General features: G+C 36.3%; 1 protein-coding gene across 2 annotated transcripts in view; it reads right to left on the minus strand.

Annotated features, from left to right (window-relative positions):
- Window positions 1-26,577, minus strand: part of mGluR (metabotropic Glutamate Receptor) — a 110,307-nt gene that overhangs the window by 82,163 nt on the left and 1,567 nt on the right. For both annotated transcript variants that reach the window (XM_089855520.1, XM_089855519.1), the window contains exon 2: window positions 1,031-1,163. The gene's annotated coding sequence lies outside the window, so the exon portion shown is untranslated. The remainder of the gene's footprint in view (window positions 1-1,030; window positions 1,164-26,577) is intronic.

Genomic DNA, 26,577 nt, shown 5'->3' on the forward strand with positions numbered 1-26,577 from the left:
ACGAATCTATTTTTAAATTGTAATCTAAAGATTGGTCTCGTTTATAATCAATAATTTTCCATTTTAGTATCACTTTCAGTTAGGTAAAATCAGAAGAAAAAAACCTATTTTGGTCCATAGTTATTTTATCAGTTCGGGACTCCTGTACCCCCTGGGACCGTAGATTTCTCCAACTCTAGAAACGTAAACGATATCTCGCAAATAACAGTACAGACGAAATAACATTTTCCCTCACACTCCTACCCAAAGATCCCAAAAAAGCCGGCTTGGTCCTAGCTCTTTCTTATCTTCTCAAAGAAGTTAAGTCTCTATTTTTGGGGACTCTCAGTATCTCGTTCGACCACAAGCTGGCCCTATCTACACTGACGCGATGCATTCTGGGTAGTACAACGAGAAATAGCTATATCTACAGAGAGAGAGAGACGGAAAAATCCCATATCCGCTTTGTAGGCCAAAAGCGGTGTATGAGATTGTAACCAAAGAAATTGAAAATGATCTATTTTTTGTTACAAACGGAAATACATCTTAACTTCCTGAACGGTGTTTACAAAGGGTTACGGGATTAACAATAAAATATTGTTATTATTTTAACTATGATATTTATTCGGTTTAACCTATACTTATCGTTTTACTGTAATCAAGAAGTGCATGATATCTAGTATATCACTACTTAGGCATCTTATACCTTCTCCCTAATAAACTAAGCATCACTTCTTGCTGTAATTAAAGTTGTTAAAAAATTTGTTTCTAAAAGAAACAATAATGGACCCAAAGGACTATGTATACAGTGTTTAGCACGTCTGTACCAGTCCAATCAGAAACAAATGTTCTTCCAAGTTTTGAAATAATAATAGTACTGGTAACAAAACTCAACACAAGCTGTTTCATCCAACAAAAACTATACTGTACCCCGCGTTCCCAAAAAAAAAAACGCAAAAACGCAACAAAAAAAAATGCGAGCAACAAACAAATATAGATTGGGGAAAAGTAGGCCTATATGTATGTATGTATTTGTTTTTTTCAGTCTTACCTTTGCACATTCTCTACCTCCGTTTCAATGCTTGCCCATTTCCCAGTGCGGGATCGAATCGAACCAGCAAGAACGAAAGAATGAACTTTCTCTGATGCGGAAAACTTTTTATACTTTATTCCTTTTTATCAAACTGCAGGAAACAAAAAAATGAAAAAAAAAACACAAAATAATGAGTTTAGGAAGAAATGAGGCGTATAGGTCTAGGCCTAAACCCTATCAATTGCCAAATTTAAAAACACCAGAAATAAAATAAGAAAGAAAAAAAAGGGTTAAATGTCAAAAACCAAAAAAATTCCAACCACGAATTTGACGAATTTTAAAAAATACAAAAAAATAAATTATTCACTTCGCATGGTCTAATTGTAATTAAACGTCTGTTTATGGCAGATTTTTTTTTCTATTTTAATTTTAACATACACTCCAATGTTCATGCATGATAACTTGTGGGTTAGGGAGTGCAATGGTGCATCCCTTGTGGGGGGTCTCAATAAAAATCTAAGGGCTGGTCACAGAAGAAGTTACATAACACATTTCATCGATTCACTCAAAATTCAGTTGATTTCCCATAGAACCATCCACGCATCCCACTCATGTACAATACTTCGGTCCTAAAATTAGCAATTAAAGCAACACACACCTTATATAATAATTTTAACATACTTTTTAAATTATAATTAAGGTTAATTATAAAGTTTCAAGTAAGATAAAGTATTGCCTGTTCAATCTCTCGCCATTTAAACTGGGACGATACCGATCAATCGAACACTGTCCTCTATTTCAAGGTCGCAAGTAAAAAAACCCTTTGAACCCTTTTAACTAAAATCAAACCCGTTGATCCATTTTTTTCTACCCCCAATAATGGAGATGATCCCGTTGCATTGGATCCAGTTGATACTAGGCTCAAAGTAGTGCGTTCGGGTTGGGCCCATTCCCAGGACCATACTTAACATCAATAACCCCTGCCTTGGGGCGATAGTGTCAATTTAATCGGACACATTTTGGTATCCTTAGTTCTATTCCATTTCCTAAATGACGTTATATTCCAACGACAATATAACTTGTTAGTACTCTAGAAACCTTACAGGATAAGGCGTTAAAATAATACTTAAATTGCCACGTTAATCTGACGCCAATGGGACACTGAGGATATGATGAGGGTTTCATTGCAATTTTCTTTATTTTTTTCTTATTCTCAAATCCATTGCAAAATTTTCAAGATAAGATGATACTAAGGGTGAAAGGTAACTCTACGCAATTTTAATGTTATTACGAAAGTATAATAACGGGCTTTGGGATGTAGTACAAATTTAACTCGAAAAATATTTTCTGAGTTCTTGCAATCGAGGAGAATTTTCGTTTGTTGAATTATAGACAATACGTGGAAAGGTACTAAGATTAAGATACGGTTTCTATATACCCTGGCTTTCCCTATAGTGGCTGAAATTCAGTGGATAAACGATATATCTGTATGAACAGATAAGAAAGAGCCTATGAGAATTGAGAGAACTCAATCAAAGAAAGGCAAGTTTTTTTCACGGATATTCCCTGTATAGCAAACCCATTTTTTTCATTTTTAAATTATCTTTAATTTTTTTACTTTAATTTGTTTTTAAATCTCTAAGGGAATAACACACTATATTTTGAAATTATTCAGATTAATTTAAAACATTACAGCGGTTGCCAGGTTAAAAATCCACGTATTTTTCCATGTTTTACCTGAATCTCCAGGTATGCTTTACGTTACAACCGTCTCAGATGTGTATTATAATACATATGTATAATTATTTCGGAAAAAAATGATTGAACTTGATCAGTTAATGACACTAAAATTTCTCAAAACGAATCCTTAATTAATTAAATAAATAAATATCAAATTAAGTTATATTGCCATTTCTCCAATAACAACAAATAAAAACACACTTATAAAACTCGCAATAAGTTAGTTGAATTTAACTTCAATTCAAACAAGCTTTTTGGCAACACCAGCTTGTAAAAAAAATTAAATAAAATAAACATTTAAAGTATGAAGGAACACCTAAAAATATTCCCCACCTTTTTTGAAAAAAAAAGGAAAAAATAAATAATAAAAAAGGTAATTCAATATTACGACTCATAACAAACACACCGTCAAGCGATAACGCTAAAAAAAGCAAAAAAAGCAAACTCTTGCCACAGAATTTCTCCCCAAAAACTTCTGCAAATCTCGGTATACAAAAGAAATATACCTACGAAAATATTATATAATAATAATAAAAAAAAAAATAATCTGAAATCGGATTGCGTGAAACTGCAATAAGAAAAAAAGAAGTTGGATCTATTCTCGCATTCTAACATTTTTCTAAACCCCCAAATATACAGGGTGTTACACAATTTAGTGGGATGCGTGGTTCTATGGGAAATCTACTGAATTTTGAATGAATCGAAATTGTTAAATGTAACTTCTTCTATGAGCAGCCCTTAGATTTTGATTGAGCCCCCACAAGGGATGCATGCTGCACCCCCTAACCCACAAGTTATCATCATGAACATTGTAACGGTGTTTAGTCCAACTCATGCAATAAACATTACGTTATACTTGACACAATTTAATATATGCTAACTTTACTTAATAAGATGACATTACATATTCCCTTTAAGGCTGCGGTTATCTAGTCTTAAAAAGTAAAAGGTGCATGCATTGCATACACGGAACGCAAAGGCCTTTAGCCTGACTGGGCCTTAGGTTTGGATGTAGCTAGAGAAAAAAGGGGTAGAAAATATTTTTGCTGACGAAGATTTATTGAAAAATTGATCAAGGCTCGCGTCGTGAGAGAGTGAGAGAGAGAGAGAGAGAGAGAGAGAGAGAGAGAGAGAGAGAGAGAGGGTTAGAGAGAGAGAGAGAAGTGATGAAGGGCAACCAATGAAAGTGACGACAGAAAGAGTTCATCTCATCCCCAGTAAACTCTTTCCTTTTAAGCTATAACCCCCATTAAAGTATTTCCATATTAAGTTCTTAACAGCTATACCTTTGATTTAATTGAAGACTGATATTGAACATCGGTAATTCTAACCGGGATTAGAATTTAAAAAAAAAATGTATTTGCGATTAAGCAGTGAATCTACTTTTAAACATTGCACGAGAAGACCTTGATATACCACAACAAAAATTAAGTATCAAATCCCCATTTGCTTTTCTTATAGCAGGGATGAGTTCTGAAATAATTTATACGACCCCCTAAACAAGTTACAATCATTTGAGTATTTTACGAGCGACCCCTTAAAAAATTAACGTAAGAAACTGACCATACAATCATTACTAATTTAATTAAAATAAGGGGCCGTCCACTCAGAAAACATTCCAATATTCATAACCCGTAAATTAATCCCATTACAAATAAAAACATTCCTACCACCTTTAACCACAACCCCTAAAAACTCAAAACCACTGCCATCCAAAATCAGAACAAAAAAAAACCCCTTTCCCACACCCTGTAAACTAATTTGCATAAAATAATCCTATAAAAGAAAAGAAAGAAAAAATCCTGGGAAAAAAATAGGGCGTACTTAAAAAGGCTTAAAATGAAACAGGCAAGGCTTAACGATATATCATTTCTAAACCCTATAATTTAAAACGTACAAAAGACACGAGAGTCCAAGACAGAGAGACACAGACAGACAGTAAGAGGAGAGGAGAGTCGAAAAATAATCAGAGCTCTTGCGGACACCAAAGTTTCAAGAAAAGAGAAAGAGAAAAAAAGCTAGTTTTGACAGAGCAAGCAAGTAGCTATCGGGCTGACGCACTTCGCAAAACGAATCAATTTAGCGTGAAAGCAAAATTAGCATATAATTGGTGGTGGTGGTGGTGGTGGTGGTGGTAGCTGCTGGGCCTTTTAAGGAAAAACCCTTAACCAGTATTCAGACTCCCTAAGAGAAAGTAAAGGCATGGTTCATACAACTTTTGGAAAACCGAATTCCATGAGTTTTCCTGGGGTTTTTTTTTCATATATGGAGGGTATGTTTTTGAACATTTTGCTCAATTACTCGGCCCCTGTTTGTCGTAGACCTAAGTTTTTAGTATGGTTGGATGGGGGGCAAAATGGACTATAACATACTCAAAGGACATCCCCGTATCTCTAGTAGAACCAGAGTTATGAGCCTCCAAAGTTGGGTCTAATGCTATTCCTATGGAGGGGTTTGTTTGTTTACGTTTTCCTTAATTACTCGGCCCCTGTTTGTCGTAGCCCTAAGTTTTTAGTATGGTTGTCAAAAAGCTAGTTTTGACAGAGCAAGCAAGTAGCTATCGGGCTGACGCACTTCGCAAAACGAATCAATTTAGCGTGAAAGCAAAATTAGCATATAATTGGTGGTGGTGGTGGTGGTGGTGGTAGCTGCTGGGCCTTTTAAGGAAAAACCCTTAACCAGTATTCAGACTCCCTAAGAGAAAGTAAAGGCATGGTTCATACAACTTTTGGAAAACCGAATTCCATGAGTTTTCCTGGGGTTTTTTTTTCATATATGGAGGGTATGTTTTTGAACATTTTGCTCAATTACTCGGCCCCTGTTTGTCGTAGACCTAAGTTTTTAGTATGGTTGGATGGGGGGCAAAATGGACTATAACATACTCAAAGGACATCCCCGTATCTCTAGTAGAACCAGAGTTATGAGCCTCCAAAGTTGGGTCTAATGCTATTCCTATGGAGGGGTTTGTTTGTTTACGTTTTCCTTAATTACTCGGCCCCTGTTTGTCGTAGCCCTAAGTTTTTAGTATGGTTGGAAGGGGGGCAAATTGGACTATAACATAGTCAAAGGACATCCCCGTATCCCCAGTAGAACCAGAGTTACGAGCCTCCAAAGTCGGGTGTAATGCTATTCCAATGGAGGGGGTATGTTTTTGAACATTTTGCTTAATTATTCGGCCCCTGTTTGTCGTAGCCCTAAGTTTTTAGTATGTTTGTCTGGGGACAAATAGGACTATAACATACTCAATGGACATCCCCGTATCTCTAGTAGAACCAGAGTTATAAGCCTCCAAAGTTGGGTGTTAATAGCAATTGAAGCAACCCCTTTGAGCAAACTTACTCAAACCTCACAAATTTCCCTGAATTTAACTAAAAATTCTTAATTTCCCTGAGGTTTTTTGTCAACTATTTACTTCGCATTGTTTTCCAGGTTTGTACGAACCCTGTAAAGGAAGCTTATCCTTCAATCATTGGTGCATTGCGGTTGACCGTCCCGATACGTTCGCCTTGACCGCTTCAATGCTGATTAAACCGGGGAGTAACGAGTTAATTTGGCAACAGCATTTAGCGTTTGTCTTTATTAATTGATAGAACGCGAATATAAGGGTAACGCGTCAGGATTCACGCGACCGAGGGTGACACTCTTTATTAATGAATGATGAAAGAAACCAAGAAAAAGTAAAAAATAAAAAAATAATAAAAATTGCAGCTCAAAGTTTTTGTCAAACTTCTTAGGGGAGTTTTCTTTTAAGAGATAAAATGCAATAACTCAATATAAGAAAAATAAATTATTTTCGAAGCAACTTGGCCTATAATTAGACGATGTATTTGCCTTTAAATCTTTCTAACCCAAGATAATTAGTTCAAATCAAGCACAGGGTGCGTTATTACAAGACAAAGGAAAGGTAACTGATTTCCGCCATTGATTTAGTGGCGTCTGCTAGCCAGAACCATGACCTTACCCCTTTCCTCTCTCAGCCTATGAGAATTCAACCAATCCCGTATAGGGGTAAGGTAGGTTTTGGCTAGCAGACGCCATACACTAAAGTTTGGCGGATGGCGTAACAGTAGTCCTTGATTATTTTTAAAACTAATTAAATGTACTAATTATCATATTATAATAAGTTATCATATATTTAATTCCTTTTATATTTAGAAAAAGCAGTCGTTCTTTTAATTAAGGTATAACCAGTTAAATTACCTAAACTTTTCCTTAATTTAATATTTGTTTTTATTTAGAATTGCATGGAGTTACGTTGTTTGAACAATAAATTTTCTTCCTTAGCTTAGGGTCTTTATTAATGAGAAAAAAATGTCTCCCCAATTTTTTACTTGGTTTAGTACGAGAGAAATATTTTAAGTCGTATAAGTGCATGGTGGCTGTGGGTAGAGGAAGGGGTTGAGTTGAGCTCAGTGACTGAAAGTTTTTTAATTAAATATTAAGCCGCCGCGACCATGCCTCTTTAAGAGGCTCCGTGATTCGGTCGGGGAAGAGCACTGATGTAATCTGTAGAGATTTCATAACTGCCCCTTGCACTTTTTACACACACGACGAGTATTATTTGAAGGCTATCTAGGTCTATATCGAACAAAAGAGGAGGGAATCCATTTTTAAAGGGCGTTATAGGAAAAGGAATCTTGCTTTTTCACCGGATTTTTAATAATGAATTTATTAAAGTCGCTGTGACTCGACTTCGATGAGTGCTTCAACATTTTTTTCCTTTTTTCATTTGGTCTAAATTTAGTGACTTAATATTTAAAAATGTCACGTTATCTTTGGTTTAAAACTATATTTTCTAAAAATACCACAATAAGAACTAAAAATTAAAATAAAATTTACTGGGAAGTCCTTTGAGTATGTTATAGTCCTATTTCTCCCCTTTGTAACGATAAATAAAACTTGGGGGTTACGTTAATCAGGGACCAAGTAATTAAGCAAAATGTTCATAAACATCCTCTCCATAGGAATAACATGGGTTAATTTACACGACACCTTATAACTCTGGTTCTATTAGAGATACGGGGTAGTCCTTTAAGTATGTTATAGTCCTATTTCTCCTCTTTGTAACGATACCTAATACTTGGGAGTTGCATTAATCAGGGACCGAGTAATTAAGCAAAATGTAAATTAACGTCCTCTGCATAGCGTTAACATGGGCTTATTTACACTACGCCTTTTAACTCTAGTTCTATAAGAGATACGGGGTAGTCCTTTGAGTATGTTATAGTCCTATTTCTCCCCTTTGTAACGATACCTAAAACTTAAGGTTAGAATTAAGAATCAGAGCTATGCTAAATAAATTTAAAAGAAAAGAGTTGAGTGGATGTGTCTTTGAATAGTCGTAAATCAAGACAGACTTTACTACACGAGGAAATTAAATGTTTCTCTCCAACATTATTTTCTATAGCGCTATAGCAAAACGTTATAGTACAACAGATGTTTGGTTCATAACCTCTGATGGCTCCGCAATAATATTGGGTCTTTGTATAGGCTTAGGGAGGGGTCTTGGCTATGCTGTAAGAGAAATCTGTCATCCTTCATAGGCTATAGCGCTATTCGAGGCAAGCAACGTTGAGAAAAATAAGTAGCCATCATTGGGTGACGTCATTAATGACGTCGTATGAGCGTAGGCCTTCCATCATCTTAAGTGTATTCCCTCCCATAGACTCTGGTAATCAGGAAAGCTCCTGGACTGAAATCCGAGAGGCGGATCACTTCCCATCGAGGGGTAAGTAACTACACGAAATGGACACAAACCAGCAGCAGCTTTGTTAATCCCTTGGAAAACCTTTTAAGAACTACACAGACACAATTCTTATTCTTCAATTTTCGAATTTGATTAACCTAAACTACATTGGTTGATATTAACATGCAGGGATTGATTTAATTTTAGAAGTAGGAATGGAGGACAGAGTAATTTATCTCTGGGCGCGCGTCAAAATCCCGGACGGACCCCCTTCCACGGGACGAAGGGGGGGTATGAAAGAAGAGGCGGGAGGGTCATAGCGACAGAGGTAAAAAGGTATTACGTCATTATTTTTCGCCACCGTCCCCGTCAGCAACGTCATCAAAACGTAGTTTAAAACTGAGCAGCCAATAAGATAATTTAAACTTTTCGTTACATTACGTGTTGGAGGGAGGGGCCCTATCTCTACTGCGCAGTGGTCTATGAGTCGGAATAACTGAAGTAAGTACTAACCGTCCCGTTCTCCATTCCTACTTCTAAAATTAAATCTATCCCTGTTAATATTAATTAGTAACACTACGGAAATTAAGATGCAAATTAGAAGTGGTTTGCAATACGTTTAGAGTTCTTCTAAAGGGCAGGGTTGTAGCTACTGATTTGTCGGAGTGTCTAACCCCTCGTGTATTGCCAACAAGCTTTTCACGGATACAAGTAGCTGGTCTAAGAGCTAGGGAAAGACACTCTCATCTCTTGGCATCAAAATGGGAATCTTACATTGAGATGGAGCAAACCATGATGGCAACACTCGTATTTGGAAAAAAGTCTCCCAAGTATATCTACAGTATATACACTTTAGTTATAGCATCTCAGGCCTTTGACCGAAACCATATATCGATTAATTGAGAATTTATAAAACTTTCTGTATGCGACTATCTCTTTATAAGTGAAAAACAGCTCGCGGGGGAAATTTGTTAACTTCATTAAAACCGGATCTTTATTAGACTTGAGGGGGAGAAGGAAGAGTTGCATGTCTCCAGATCAATGAATTCCTAATCAATATAAACCTCTCTGTAACACATTTTTTTTGGACCCGGGTCAACTGGATTCTGGAAAGGGTCATTAGAAGAGGAAACAAGCTATAAGAAACAAAGAGCATTAAAGTTCATTTTGCTACAACAACACCAACCAAAAGCTAGTTAGTCAGTATTATCAGGAGTGTATTACATGGGAGTTACTAAAAGAAATGGTGCCCGGCATACGTTGGTGATGAAAATTTTCCAAAAACTCCCTTTTTATTTTACCAAAAATTTATCGCTGGAGAAGTTTCTGATAAACGTGAACTTTGGTGGCGATTATAAGCTTATGGCAAAGTTAATTCCGCTACAAAACCCAAACGCTAGTCTTATCAAATGCAATCATTTCTTCACAATGCCTTCCCAGCATCCCTCAGACATAAGTAAATAAAATAAGTAATTTTAAAAATACCCCCATTTCATGTTAATCTCAATGAGAATTCATACTTGGAAATGATCTGAGACTGTCTATAATTTTAACTTATAAAGTAATATATTGACTTATGCTTTAAGGGTTACAATGAGTTTTTCTATTCTTTTTCGCTAATTGAATATTGGCTGCAAAACAAAGAATGCCTGGGCTTGTTAGCTTAATTTCGTGTGACCTTCCAATGGTACATACGTACATACAACACCCCCTCTTTTGTGGGAATTTCAAGGCAGCTGTAGTAGTTTTTACGGGGGCAAAAACACTAAATGAATCTAGTTGTCTTTTTTTCTTGACGCTTTTGATTAATTAGGTCGCGTCCTATTTTAATTCAATTGCTTTCTAGCGTTTGCCGCGATCAATCTAGCTAGACACATTTTCCCCATACAAAACGCGTTAAAACCTACGCCATTTCAAGACTGATTTCCTTTTATTCCTGAAGAGTGCGCGCACGCTATTAAGTTACATTATGAATAAATAAATAAAGTGGATTTTATCGCGGCGTCACCGTTGGTTTTATTAAAATGATATGACGTTGATTGTAGTCTCGGGTGTCCCGTCCACATGGAAGTAATTACGGATATCAAACCAAGGTTATAGTTAATTAAACGTTCTGTCGTTAACGACTAGATTCTAAATCTAGGGGTGGAAATATTCAGGTTTATTTAATGATAAACTCTACTCATTTTTATAGTAGGTATAGTAGGGGGAAAATCACAAAATTTCTGCATTATAGTAGGAAAACTACTAAATTTTAGTAGGAAACTGCTACATTTTAGTAGGAAACTACTACATTTTAGTGGGAAAACTACTACATTTTAGTGGGAAAACTACTAAATTTTAGTGGGAAAACTACTAAATTTTAGTGGGAAAACTACTAAATTTTAGTGGGAAAACTGCTACATTTTAGTATGAAAACTGCTACATTTTAGTATGAAAACTACTGCACTATAGTATGAAAACTACTGCACTATAGTATGAAAACTACTGCACTATAGTATGAAAACTACTACTCTATAGTATGAAAACTACTGCACTATAGTATGAAAACTACTGCACTATAGTATGAAAACTACTACACTATAGTATGAAAACTACTACTCTATAGTATGAAAACTACTACTCTATAGTATGAAAACTACTGCACTATAGTATGAAAACTACTGCACTATAGTATGAAAACTACTGCACTATAGTATGAAAACTACTGCACTATAGTATGAAAACTACTGCACTATAGTATGAAAACTACTGCACTATAGTATGAAAACTACTACTTTATAGTATGAAAACTACTACTTTATAGTATGAAAACTACTACTTTATAGTATGAAAACTACTACTTTATAGTATGAAAACTACTACTTTATAGTATGAAAACTACTACTTTATAGTATGAAAACTACTACTTTATAGTATGAAAACTACTACTTTATAGTATGAAAACTACTACTTTATAGTATGAAAACTACTACTTTATAGTAGGAAAACTACTACTTTATAGTAGGAAAACTACTACATTATAGTAGGAAAACTACTACATTATAGTAGGATGCTACTAGATTAAAGGAGGCATTGTAAAGGCGTTAGATAAGTAGCAATAAGTCGCAAGATGACTTGGTCCAATTAGCTAGCTGAACTTTAAACTACTAACCATCCCAATTTTGCATCAGATAAGAAAACCTAATCCGCGTACTATTTCCTATACTGTTCTGAAATACAAATAAATTCCGAATCACACACTATTCCTTTGAAAAGACAAAACCCATTAAATCTGGTACCTTTGCAATGACACTACCCCCCATCAATGACAACCCCATCCATACCCCTTTTAAAATTACCCCCCAATCACTTGAAATAAGTGACCAGCAAACCCCCCTGTCCCCTATTTCGAAAGAGCGCGCGCTGAAATTCGGCTGCAAAGTAGCCCACCCGGGAACCAAAAAGAAAAGAAAAGAAAAGGCATTTTCAACAAAACCAAATCGAACAAACCAAAGTTCTAACGTTAAACGAAATTATTCGTGTTCAAAGAGTTAATAGAGTCCAATGCTACCACCAAAAGGATGGACATCTCATTGTTTCCGACTATAGAGGACATTTGTCCCTTTTTTTTCTTGTTGGGCCTAGTTTCAATTGAATTGAATGGTTGTTCGCGGATGTTAAAATGATGGTGGTAGTAAAAGGGGTGTGTATAGCTTCTCTGGCGGGCCTTTTATCCTTTGAACCTTTTCATTCTCATTGTGGTTGCTATGCCAACCAATCATTGAAAAACAACTTAAAACTACTCCCGGAGATAGCCCAACTTCAACCCACCCCCAACCCTTGCCTACAACCCCGGTTGAAATCTCTTTTGCTGAACATTCTAAGAACAAAAATCAATAACACCGACTTTTAAATCGATTAAAAGTCGATAGGAAAGCGTGGAGAAATGATACCCCATAGACACCCTAGATTTGTAGTTCTCTAAGAGATAGGGATTAGGGGGGTAAGTCCTTTGAGTACGTCATAGCCCTATTTCTCGACCCCTTTTCCAATGACACCTTATACTTGGGGTTTCTTTAATTCAAACGAGTCTCGAAAAATAAGCCATTAAATTTCAACTTATCAATAAACGTACAAAATAACTGTCCACGTCTCCTGGCTGGTTTAAAGCCAATCGAAAATTGACTTAGTCTCGTGTACTCAATGCACCCCTTGAACCATGGACTTTGCATATAGTTCTAAAAAGGACTGGCAAATTAAGAAATTCCGTTTTTGCTATATCAAATCAGCTTAGGGAGGGAATACATTAATCGTGGCTGACCTTTAACCCGGCGACGCGATATCTTTGAAAATAATTATTTTCCAGTGACCTTGATATACCATAAACAAATACAGACCCACATATACGTTCCCTCACACGCACGTGTTTAGCTTTAAAAGGCATCACTAAAATGCTTCCTTATCTCCACTTGATTGGAGTAATTTTATATCGACGCGGTGATGCTCTATGCCATCGCATCCCCTTTAGGGTTAAGTGATCCATGATTTTAGTCTGCCTTCATCAGTCTCTGGCCTCTAATTCAGCCTCGAGTCCGAGATTCTTGGAATATCTGGCGTGTTTCTTACTTGATTAACCAGCAAAGGGGGTTAAACTAATGGGGAAACGAGACAGACTTCATGCAACATCTCTCTTAGTTAGCCTGACCATCGCATTTTAAAAAAAAATGCCTACGAAATTATTCCAAAAAACTGTATGTATTCCTAATATACAAATTTATGAATTATCATTGTAAAGAGTATATTTGAAATAAAAAAAGTTATATAAAATGGAAATTTTCGCTGTTCAGATTATAAAATATCTGTAATCAGTTGAATAATTTTCGCAAACTCTAATATTTCTGAAACTAAAAGGAAATATCTTGGCAAATTTTCCATAATTGAATTTTTCTCGGCAGAAAAATTGATTAGAATTATACGAGGTCGCGATTTAAAGAGGTCCACTTTCTTTTATATTATTTGAAAAGCGGACCGCCAGAGAGCCGAGAGAGCTGAGAGAGAAAATTTGCTGATTTCGGTATAAGACAGACGAGATAGATCCCCTGACTTTGCGAATAAATCCTATAACCCAACTTCCAAGCTGCCCCTGACTGGCTGGCTTCGCTCGCTACTTGCCATCGGAGGCGAAATCCCAACGAATCGCGACGTTGGCAATACTCTTTCGGTATTGTTGCAAGTTTTCTTAGAAATTAGACGTAACCCGATATCAGACTTGCATGGAAAAGAGTTTTACAAAATCAGTATAAACCAATATTATTTACAACAATCTAATTAATATTAATAATTATGAACGATGCTTCGTTGACTAACATTATTGTAGAAAAACTACTAGATTATAGTGGGAAAACTACTAGATTATAGTGGGAAAACTACCAGATTATAGTAGGGAAACTACCAGATTATAGTAGGGAAACTACCAGATTATAGTAGGGAAACTACCAGATTATAGTAGGGAAACTACCAGATTATAGTAGGGAAACTACCAGATTATAGTAGGGAAACTACCAGATTATAGTAGGGAAACTACCAGATTATAGTAGGGAAACTACCAGATTATAGTAGGGAAACTACCAGATTATAGTAGGGAAACTACCAGATTATAGTAGGGAAACTACCAGATTATAGTAGGGAAACTACCAGATTATAGTAGGGAAACTACCAGATTATAGTAGGGAAACTACCAGATTATAGTAGGGAAACTACCAGATTATAGTAGGGAAACTACCAGATTATAGTAGGGAAACTACCAGATTATAGTAGGGAAACTACCAGATTATAGTAGGGAAACTACTAGATTATAGTAGGAAAACAACTAGATTATAGTAGGAAAACAATTAGATTATAGTAGGAAAACAACTAGATTATAGTAGGAAAACAACTAGATTATAGAAGGAAACTACTAGATTATATTAATGCCTATTTTAGGTCTAAATTATTATTGGGCATAGTCGGGGGGGTGTCAGTTTGAACAAGATTTTCCGCATTCCAAATGCGCTTAAACGAGGTAGGAATATTAGTTTTGGATGGATGTTTGTCGGAGCGAGAATCGCTCACTCTAGCGATTTTGTACAAATAAGCTGCCATCAAGCTAAACAGCTATTTGAATAACAGACGGACGGTGTCGTCAGCAAACACCTATATGGCATTTTCCGCTTAAGTACTTTCATCCATGAATAATAACAATAACACCAAATTGTCTCGCGAGTTTCAAACAGGAATATATCCTACCAATGTTGAATAATAATTCCAAATTTGAAACTTTGCAATATTCGCGAGACAAATGAACGACTCTTAAACAAATTTTCACACGGCATCAGCTGATTTTAAATATTCAACAAAATTGTTTGTGATTAAAATGACGGCACGCTTATAGTTTTACAAATCTCAAAAGGCGATATAATATAATGTCCACCTTAACAGTATAAACGCAATCAAACAATTGGACCTAAATTCAATAACTTATAAATTTACGCGTTATAAAAGTTAAATTAAGTTAATTTAAATTTAAACATAATAAAACTTAAAATCTATAATGAATTTAGGTATAAAACAAAACATTATTCTTAATTAATAAAGGGTGGAAAAATCTCTCGTAAAATTCTACAATCAAAACACTCGAGATTTTTAATTAATATAGCGTACTTAATTAATAAAGACAAACTTGACCCTAAAAGCTCTCATCCTCTCTCTCTCTCTCTCTCCAGTTAATGAGATATAATAGATAAACAAATACGAGTTTTCCTTCTTACAAATTATTCAATTGTTTCACGTGCCCTTTAAACTTGACGGTAAATGTTAAAGGGTCCAGTTGCAAAGGTCACGAGGTGGGGGTTTAAGGTCATCTCTTATTGCGGGAAACGGAAATATAAAATTAGGAATGGCGCGAGCGTGTGTTGAGCAAATCTCGAGCTCGCGCGCGCCCGATTCAATTCACGAGCTTCCAATCAACGAAGTTGAAAGGCGCGGGAAAGGGGTAAATGGCGGGAAAGATTTACACGCGCGCACGTCACGTGGCCTTGGTTCTATTAAAGATCAAGGATTGAACAGAATAGAGTCAACATTGAATAAAACCTAAAAGGGTAGAGTCGACTGGACTTTGGAGAAACTCGTATCACGGTGCAAGTCGAGCGTAGTGCCTTCCTACTTGCCCATCATTCCCCCCATCTCTCTAGTGGTCATTTGCATTGCTAATACCCAGTAGGCTCGCTCGCTACGGATGGATCGGTTACATTTCCGACGACCAAAGGATGTCCACAGTCCATCCGAAGACTCGGATGGCCAAAAGTAAATTAATTCCAAAGTAATTAAATTGAATGATTGCAGGAGAAAGACGACGTATTTCGTTCGGTCTTTGGGTTAAGATAAGCACGGCCCTTTTACATGCACTTAGAGTATGGTTTAGTTAATTAAAATATTATTGGTGGCATACTTCGCGTTAATATACTTCTGTATATATTACAGCCCTTTGGTGAGTAGAAATAACAAAATAATATTCTTAAATTTTGTTTGTCTATGCGACGCGCGCGTTATAATGAATTCTCAGAGAGATCATTTGGACAATGTACTTTTATATACAATAGAATGAACAATTTTATATGGAATCTTTAGGGATATGTCTTGGTAATTTAACAAGTACCGTCCGTCATTTGTCAGTATTTTACCAAATATCGCTGTCATTTGATTCAAGGTATTTTACCCAAAAAACGCGGCCATTTACCAGTAATTTACTAAATAAACCGATAAATTACCGCATTTTTACCGTTTATAAAAAAAAAATCTCAAAATCTAAAATTTTAATCATTATGGGTTTACTGAATAAATGCTTCACTTATAGCGAAGAATCTCCGCAAAATTTATTTTAGTCTAATCTGAATAGGTAGACATTAAAGAACCCAAACCAATTAACCGTTACGTAAGTTCAATCTGACAACCTTAGGGGTTATCTACAAATTCGAAAGAAAAACATTTGTTACCTGTCTAAAAATGAAGCCAACAACGAAACAAAAAGAAAATAAATTCAATTTTCTATTTCAGATAAAATTACTTGCGTAATAATCAAGTTACTGTTTGCATACCTTATCTCAAACGAAATAAAAGCCACGTTAAACTCTACGTCGGTAAGATAAGACAAAACAAAATGCCATCTCCATACCATACAGTATACAATCGATACCCTTCGGTGGTTTTAAAAACAAATACGTTGGTTTAAACCAATTTGGTTAGTTTAAATTGATGGGGCAAAAGCAAAAGCACCACCATCCCAGGTAAGGTTTTATATCGTTTAGGTTATAGATACAAAATAGCGAGCGCTCTTCTTATCAAAGATAAAATCCAGGTAACACGAGACCATCAAATAAAATAAAAATACGTCTAACCTTATAAAAGATTTTTCAGGAAAAGAAAATTTTTACGGATTTAATCTAATCCTCTTTCGAAAGATATCAGAACCGAAAATGTGGATGGGCAGGTACTGTCGACATAAGCAAATAATAAGACCCTATAAGTTAAAGATAGAGCTCGTATTCCTTCCTACGCGATACAACAAGAAGTGATATCTAGTTTATTAGAGAGAAGGTACAAATTCGCCTGCACATTTATAATCTAGCTTTATCTCCAGTCCAAACGTAGACGTAGCCTGTCCGGAGTTAATCCCCGCCGCCTCTAAATTACAAACAGCATCTCATTGGCTCTTGAAAACTCGTGCACGTCAGCGCGACGTGAATGACGATAATTACTTGTATTTTCCGAAACTGAGGAGAGCTGGCGAAATAGCCCAATGGCCTCCTTTTATGAAAGAGGGACTGGGACTATGGCAGGCGCGAATACTTAGGCATCTTATACCTTCTCCCTAATAAAATAGATATCACTTCTTGGATACAAATTGTAAAAAGATAAATGATACTCGTGTACTTGGGTCCCAAAATTACCCTACCTTTTAGGGTAACATCGTACTGTTCCACAAGTCGTACCTTACTTATAAGGAGGATATTATTTATTTATGACATACTTTTCGATGTTGGAAAAACGATATGGTAATGAGAAAACCTTAGAGTTTATACAGAAAATGGATGAGAATGGATTTAAACACCGGTAGTATAGAATGATAATAAAAATACAGGATCAAAAATCGCGGATTTATAAGAAAAGGCGGGATATTCAATTTATCGCGCTATATCGTTTACTCCCGCCTTTTTTTCCTTTCCTTTTTGAGCACGTGCGATTTCCCGCCAAATATAAAATGAAAAATAAAGTTCCCTCAATAACAGATAAGAAAAAGGATTTAAATAATAAAAGAAAAAAATAATAATAAAACGGGATAAATATATTTGAAAATAAAATGTGGTAACCAGGCCTACGTAACGTTGTTTCATAGATTATAATAATAAATAATTCGATTTAATCACGATTAAATTAGTTAAATTAAAGACAAGGATAGATAACTAACTGTTAGTTACGAAATGGTTGATGGGAAAATAATATTTGTAGCCCCTTTAGTGAATGCACACTACCTATAATTATAATTAATTTTAAATAAATTGCAATTAAATTAAGGACAGAGATAACTCTTAACTGCGAACTCAAAAACAAGTAATTTCCCGCAAAGAAAAAGGCGCAAACTTGTTTCCTTGTAATCCCCCCCCCCCCCGCATTTTTTATCGTCACTTCCCATGCACAATTCCTTTTGTACTTCCTCCTCCATCTCTTCCCACAGCATTTCCTCTTCCTGCATTTCCGCATAATATACACCCTTGTATTATTCGGAATAGCAAAGTGTTTTGGCGCAAAAAAAAACACGCGATATTCATCCCCCCTCCCCCACACGACTAGTCCGAATGGCGTCATCTCACTCTCGCAAAACGAATCAACGAAACAAACCAAGAAATTTATGAAAGTGAAAAAAAGAAAATAAATATACAGTACATATTCACACACGATATTCTCTTCAAGCCCCCCAAATTTCACGGATAAGAAAGAAAAAATTATTTACTAAGATCAAGAAGTGATATCTAGTTTATTAGGTTGAAGGTTAAAGATGCCTAAGTATTCGCGCAAGCCATAGTCCCAGTCCCCCTTTCAAAATACAAGGAGGGACGTAAAAGGAGGCCCCGGGCTATTTCGTGGCCTCTCCTCAGTCGGAAAATACAAGTAATTTTCCTGTTATTCGCGTCGCGCTGACGTGCACGAGTTTTCAAGAACCAATGAGATGCTGGCTGGTTGTAATTTAGAGGCGGCGGGGATTAACAGTCCGGACAGGCTACGTCTTTTGGACTGGAGATAAAGCTATAGATTATAAATGTGCAGGCAAATTTATACCGTCTCCCTAGTAAACTAGATATCGCTTCCTGCTATAATATTACGCGTTATATAACTTAACATCACGGGATAAGTTTGAATTTAAACAAAATTCAAGTAGGCCCTTTTTCCAAATGAAATTTTGACACTGCATTTTCAAAAATAACAGGATGGTTCATGTACAGGGTGTTTCTTTCAAACATAAGTCTGTCATACCCAAAAAAGGGTTAACCCCATTTTTATACCGATGTCATTACGTCACTTGAGACAGCTCGATGAACGAAGATATGAAATAAATCCTTGTAAAGCCTTTGGCCGAAAAAGAAAGTGTCTTACTAGGCCCCAATATACCATCTTAGTACCTTGAAACGTTCGTTACTCGCAATCATTCGTGAAACGTTTCCTTATACAAGTCAGAGGTGGGTCTAAGAGAGTAAGAACATACATCGATAATGTCCTTAAAGCGCGTCTTGGTGACCAAACGAAACCCCCTTGTTAAAATCACCTTGACGATACGAGACGGGTCAATTCTTCGATATATACAACCCCTCACCCTTTCTCCAACGATGACCGGTCAGTAACACCTCCCACTGACCATTAAATCCTCGATAAAGCTTTGACCCCAATAACGTCGGAAAAAAAAGAAAATTGGAAATAGATCAACTCCGAAGTTATATATAGGAAACTAAGGTTTTGTTCAACTTCAAACTGATATTAGGTCAAAAAATTCAGTATGATTTACTTCTGATCAGTTACAGTTCTTGGTGTAGGTGGCTAAACTTGGGAAATAGTTGGAGCCGAGTATAGAAGGGTTAGGCTTAGATGTCTTCGCGTCACTTAAGGAAGACCAACGGGTTTTATAAGAAGGACAGCACCCTTAAGAAACGTTACCTAAGAGCTGGACATCTCGCAAATGTCCGTTATATTCGCTTCTAGTTGTATACGCGACGAAAGCTTTATTAAAAGGAATGCTTTAACATTTAGGAATAGGGCCAGATGACCATTGACTTGGACTTCAACCGTATTTGTGCCCGTCACTAATTTTTGAGTTCGAGGGTTGGTACAATAGTTTCAGATCTAATTTCCCGATATTTTCTGTGATTTTCCCTGATTAATTTCTGTGATTTTCCCTGATTAATTTCTGTGAATTTTCCTGACATTTTTCTGCGATTATCCCTGAAATTTTTAAATTTCCCTGATATTTTCTGCGACTTTCCCTGATATTTTTCTGCGACTTTCCCTGATATTTTTCTGCGACTTTCCCTGAAATTTTTCTGCGACTTTCCCTGAAATGTTTCTGCGACTTTCCCTGAAATGTTTCTGCGACTTTCCCTGACATTTTTAAATTTCCCTGATCTTTGCAAAAACATTAACTGCACGATGTATTGAAACATCGGTACCAATTTTCCCAAGCAATAAAAATGCAAAATGAAGCCAATAAAATAATTTCTGGGATTCTATTGTTTTAACATTAAAATTTAATACCAAAAAAAACCAGGAACAGACAAACAATTTCGTGGCGATGCAATTTCGAGGCAAGTCGTTACTAATATATCAGAATAAATACAACAATCTTTGGTCAGCATAAACGAATAAGCTAAGCGCCATTTACTTCTCGCTTCTGGGACCAATCTGGCAAAGCAATACAGACCGACCGTAGGAGCCAAAAAAAAATCCTCCGGCATTTTAACGTGCTTGGAGACTGTCGTATCGTTTGTGAAACGACGTGTAAAAATGGCGCCCCTGTCCCACCACCACGTGTCCCACAATTCACTTTTTTTCCAGCGTGCCCAAATTTATAACTAAAGAGTATAGGGTATTATGGCGCGAAACAATTTTTATGGCTGTTTGGTTCAGCAATATCAGAAGAAAGAACCCAAACATGTCCCGAGAACGTAAGGTTTCGATGCCATCCATATCTAAGAGGGAAAGACACGGGGGTAAAACTTTGCCTTCCATCTCGCTTTTGGCGCCTGCGCTGTAGTCTTTTCTATCATGAGAGAGCGCATGCAGAGACGGATGGCATTATACTCAAGGAAATGGATCAACCCCCTTGTATGTCCCGATTTTAAGGGTTGCCTTTGCCTATCACTGAATGAATGCTCTCAGCTCTTAAATATGTTCTTTATATCACGTAATAACGTAGTTTAGATTATTATCTGGCCCATCCTGTAGCTGTAAATAGGGGGTTTTAAAAAAAGTGAGCGCCGTTTGTGGAAAATTTTATCACATAACGACAAAAAAAAAGAAAATAAAATTATTAGAAGTTGTTACGGAATTATTTGAAAAATATTCAAATTTAATCATTATCGACATACGACGTCGTCGGTCTGCTTTTTATTTGACACGCAAAAAATGTCAGAGGTTAAAGGTCATTTGCATAATGAATTCGTACTGATTATATACATATAAAAAATGGGGGGACGGGTGCAATTAAGATTGGATTCGCCAGCAACGGGTGGTTTGCTTTGGTTCGATGTAATTAGATTTCTGTTTTTAATAAAAGGCCTTCTTGAGGCGCCGGCTTATGCTTAGAATAATAATAATAATAAAATTAACATAATATTTGTTATTAAACAAAATCAAAGGCGCAATCGCGTAAGAAATGTACAGGGTGTTCTTCATCCAAAAAGGGACAGGGTAATTATAGAACCGAAGAGGGATGGTTCTATGGGAAATCAACTGAATTTTGAGAATCAATGAAATGTTAAATGTAACTTTCTTCTATGACCAGCCCTTGGATTTTGATTGGGCCCCCACAAGGGATGTGCATGCACCCCCTAACCAACAAGTTATCATGAATTAATATTGGAGAAGTGTTTATAATTAAATTTAATAAGTAAGAAACTGAACACTCCAATGTTCATAATAACTTGAAAACGGTGTCCATGATAAGTTACTTCAAAACATGCATGAACTTTCGCAGTATCTTGGGTTCTATGGTTAGTTTGATGTATAAATTGAACCGAGACGCGAGTAAGCTCTGGTCGAAATGACCCTGAGTTCAACTGGTAGCGAATTGGTTCAAATACATGGCGAATTTCGTGACAGCGTCTTTAGAAATTGGCCATAAATAATATGACTGTAATATTTAGAATTTTCCGGAAATTGAGTTTTATATTGGTGACGTTTAAATGTTATGACATGTTTTCTTAAACCCTAACCCGTATGATTATATAATAGTTGACATTCCTTGTTATCTTCGTATATAGTTTAACCCTGTTAAAGGAGGGCCAACTGTCATTACCCTATAATTTCCTATTCCCCCCAAAAAACACATTCTTTATACATCAGGTCAGTCACTCGTATAGTTACTATACGTCTTTAAGAAAATGATAAGGGCTAGTGACACCTAAAGCTATTTCCGTAATACAGTCAAAGCATTGGGGAAGGGCGCTCGCTGTCATTACTCGATTTTCAAATATATATGCACATATATATATAGAAGAGAGAAGCAACAAATGGAGCTTAATTTTCTATAAACGAGAGATAGAGATAGAAATTCGTCAGCTGAATGCACGGAATTTGAATGGGGACGCCCAACATGTCGAAGTCGTATGGATTCCATTTACAAGGGATTTGCCGCGTTTAAGCAACTGGAACCAACAACAATGACATGACGCGCCAGTCTCCAGACCGTTCCACCATCCATAAGTAACCCGACAACCCCATAAGTACGAAACTCGAGTCACTACAGACTTTGAAACAGTTTTCAACTGTCCATTTCAACAGGGTTCGGAGGAAATGTTTATATTGAAAATCCCTGACTTTCCCAGGTTATCCCTAAAGAAATTTTGCTGCAATATCCCTGGGACCATTTTAAGTACGTGTTTACCAGACAGAGTCCACTTCATGGTCACACCTGGGTTCATATTTATCATTGCTTGAACTTCGAAGCAATCATGGTTTGATATACCAAACAAAATCCTAGACCTATCCCTGACTGTTTAGGAAGAAACTTTAAGTCTCTGACTTATCCCTGACCTTTTAAACCATTTTTACAAATCCCTGACTTATCCAGGTATTTCCAGGTTATTCAGGTTCCATATGAATCCTGAATTTACCCAACAAAGTAATGGGGAAATGCCATACTTATATATAGACTGTTACTTATGTCTCCTCCAACTTAGAGATGAGACTGTATTGTTAGTAAAGAGAGGGGGTATGAAGGAAAGGAGTTGAATAAATAGCTAAATATATTAGCGTATTTAACGAGATATCTCGTTCGTTAAGACACAGGGCCTCAAAAGCCCCCTCGACATACATACAATCTGCGCAATTATTAGAAATAGCCCATGATGAGTCCCTGATAACTTTGAACCCATCGACGATTTAAAATATGTACACCGACCGATCGACTTTCCTTTCCCCAAAATATTCTAAAATATTCTAAAACTTAATATTCAGATTTTAATCTTAGAAAATATATATTTAATTCGTGATTTGAATATCAGATAACGTGTTGCTTAAGTGATTATATTTATTCCGTGATGGTATTTTAATTAAACCAAGCGGGAAGTAGGAAATGATAAATTAATATTAGTCATTCATTATCAGGCAACGAAATGATTAAGTAAAATATACGACTCTGAAGTCAAATATTATTTCACCATGAAATAATATTGTTGGTCTACACAGGAAAAAATATTTGAATTCAATTTGGGTCAAGTTCAAGTTCAATTAAATCAAATTACAAAAAGTTAAGCAATCTCTTCTGATAAAATATCCTATCCTATCACACCAAACACCATAAGGAATTAAGTATATGTAATAACAGGGATAGATTTAATTTTAGAAGTAGGAATGGAGTCTAACGGTTAGTATTTACTTCAGTTATTCCGACTCATAGACCACCCAGTATAGTATAAAGCCCCTCCCTCCAACACGGATAGCGAAAAGTTTAAATTATCTCATTGGCTGCTCAGTTTTAAACTACGTTTTGATGACGTTGCTGATGCAGGGACGGCGAAAAATACGTAATAATTCCTTTTTACCTCTGTCGCTATGACCCTCCCGCCTCTTCTTTCATTCCCCCCCTCCGTCCCGTGGAAGGGGGTTCGGGACTTTGACGCGCGCCCAGATATTACTCTGTTCTCCATTCCTACTTCTAACACTAAATCTATTCTTGGTAGTAATAATAATATTATTAATGGTGGTGATGATGCCCCTTTTCATGAAATTAAATAAAGACATTAACAAGCTGGAGTCTGACCCGCCTACATCAATTAAAATATCTTCATTCACGTAGTTGTAACTCGAGTTTTAAAATAAGGCAGACGCGACACGACTTATTTAGGCTGTTAATTCGTTGTTGTCTTAATTAATTTCTCGCCCTATTTATAAGTGTACGTGTTGAAGTTTCTAGGAAGTTTATAAAGTCACTTATTTGTAATTTTAGGTGGTTTTCTAAAAGTTAAGAAATTGAGGATAAGGATTGGGTTTTTAATTTTTTTTTTTTTAATTTTTGTCTTATCTCGGAATAAAATGTGTTTTCTTTTTAATTCGTTTTCCGTTGAAGTAAAAGTTCATTATTTCGCAATAAAATATCTCTTTCAAAATTGAGGTTTATAGGATATAATTTATCTAACCTATGACCTTTCGTGTCAGGCTTCATTTACCCAGAAAAGGTAACTAACTTCACGATTAAAAAAAATTATTTTTAAATTAAAAACCGTGAAAATCCAAGCTTCTCAAAGACTACGGCGTGAAATCAAATATCTTAGTAATATGATAAATTTCGAAATTTCCTTAAATTGATTTAAGTTCAATTTTGAATAAATTTTTCCTAAATTGATTTTCCTTCAATTTAACCCGATATAGGTATATAAATTAAATTTATGAAATTTCCTGAATTGAAAAACAGCAATTCCTTATATATATTTAGACCTATTATAAATTTTCCTTACATTACTAACTTCCTTGAGCAAAACGAAGTCCTTACTACAGTTAAGTCCCGCAACAATTAGTCAAGGGACATAGGGCTTTAACGATCCTACAAAGTCCCCAAATAAACTGATCCATGCATGTACCGAAAGGAGGTCCAGTTTTAAACGTCCCCTTTGACCAGTATGGCTATCTAATCTAGTCTAGAGTTCATCCTAAAAGCCTGCCAAGAAGTAAAAGGCGCTGAGACGCTAAGAGAGAGCAGGGGAATCCTTTCTAGATGGGAATTTGATGGACCATCCCGCTGATTCTGATGACACGGTGTTACACTCCCCGTAAACTCTATGACCCGTGGAAGGGAAAGACCACTGACCTTGAGACATCGTAACCCTCTCTTACAATTTATATAATAAACAACATACAGGGTGTTTCTGATATTAAGTCCGCATGCCATACATAAAGCCTTAGGATGTACAGTTCTTTGGGAAATCCATTTGGGTCAGAAAATCTATGAAATTTCTATCTCTATTTTGTTTGTCACAAGGGACACTGTTTCAAATTGAGTTATGATTTCAAAATGTGTTTTAGCGATGACCCCCTAATTAAATTAGAAGAAATCATTGTCTGTTCAGTTTCTTAATTAATTAAATTTAAGGGATCATCCGTAAAATACTCCGTTGTTAATTAATTTAACTATACATCCTCATTAAAAGAACCATATCGACCAAGAAGGGCAATTATAAAAATTGGTCAAACATTCCTTGGACGTTTCGCACATTTAACTAAATAAAAATTAGTTTATTAAACTAATATTTAAAACCTGGCACATAACTGACCCCTTTTGACCTTACTTTTCTTCAATTTTAAAATTCTAAAGTTAACGCAAAACTTTCCTGCATGGGTTTGAAAATAAACAGCGCCATGCATAGCAGCTAGTCCCTAATCTATAACTCTGATTTCAGGAGAAAGGTCAAAGTGCAGCAAGGGGAACTTAAGGGGAGAGAGAGAGAAGCTCAACCCCGGGTCTATAGTATAGTAAAATTATCAGCTCGAACGATCCATCAATTTCGGGGCCACGCATGCAGCTAGGGCCCCGGCGGCTGCCCCAGCTAGACCCCAGACCCCAAAAATATTTCAATTAAAAGTTTTCCTCTAGATCGGTTTACTTGACAAGGGAAAAATATACGTATATACACTTCCTGGAACGAACGCCCTAAAGGTATAGGTACCTGCATAAGTTTATAAGTGATATGTTCCTTCCATAAGTATGAATGGCACTACCAATACAAGTTCGTAATGCTACTGAGATGGACTTAAGTACTCGAGATAACTAGTTCGAGAAGGAGAACGACGGAATTAAGCGAGTCAATTGAAGTCCTAACTACACTCGGTGGTGGTTAATTAATTTTGCAGTCAGGACCAAGTTCCATCTAGGTCCTATTTAGTCTGAACTTACTAAGCCCAAATTTGACAGCAGCGTCTCCTCACCGGGCGTATTTCGCTTTACCCTGAAATGACCTCCCTACCTCAATCACTTCAAAATTACAAGCTCCGTTCAGTTTGTCATGACCACAATTTACAAACTTATGGAACGGAACATATCACTTATAAACTTATGGTATATGTACGCTATAATCTCGACTTCCGTTAAACGGGTTGCGACTTTAGGATGTACAGTACTACCCGGTCGGGGTCGGGGTTGGGGTTGGGCCCCAATCCCGGATGTATTGCACCCACGAGTCGAAAAGCGGGATTTAAATGGGAGTGGTATAAAACTTTTAAACCAGCTAGGCGGGTTGGTTAATCATAGATTAGCTGGAGAGATTATGCTTAATCATTAAACTTGTTAAGTTGCGCGTCCATAGAGCCATCTAGCTCACTGTACATCGGTCCTTTAATTACCCTGATTCCTTTTTGGGACACA

The sequence above is a fragment of the Phalangium opilio genome, unplaced genomic scaffold (genome assembly GCF_054372755.1).
Source record: "Phalangium opilio isolate 3A_F unplaced genomic scaffold, DU_Popi_V2 ptg000209l_1, whole genome shotgun sequence".
Classification (NCBI taxonomy): Eukaryota; Metazoa; Arthropoda; class Arachnida; order Opiliones; family Phalangiidae; genus Phalangium; species Phalangium opilio.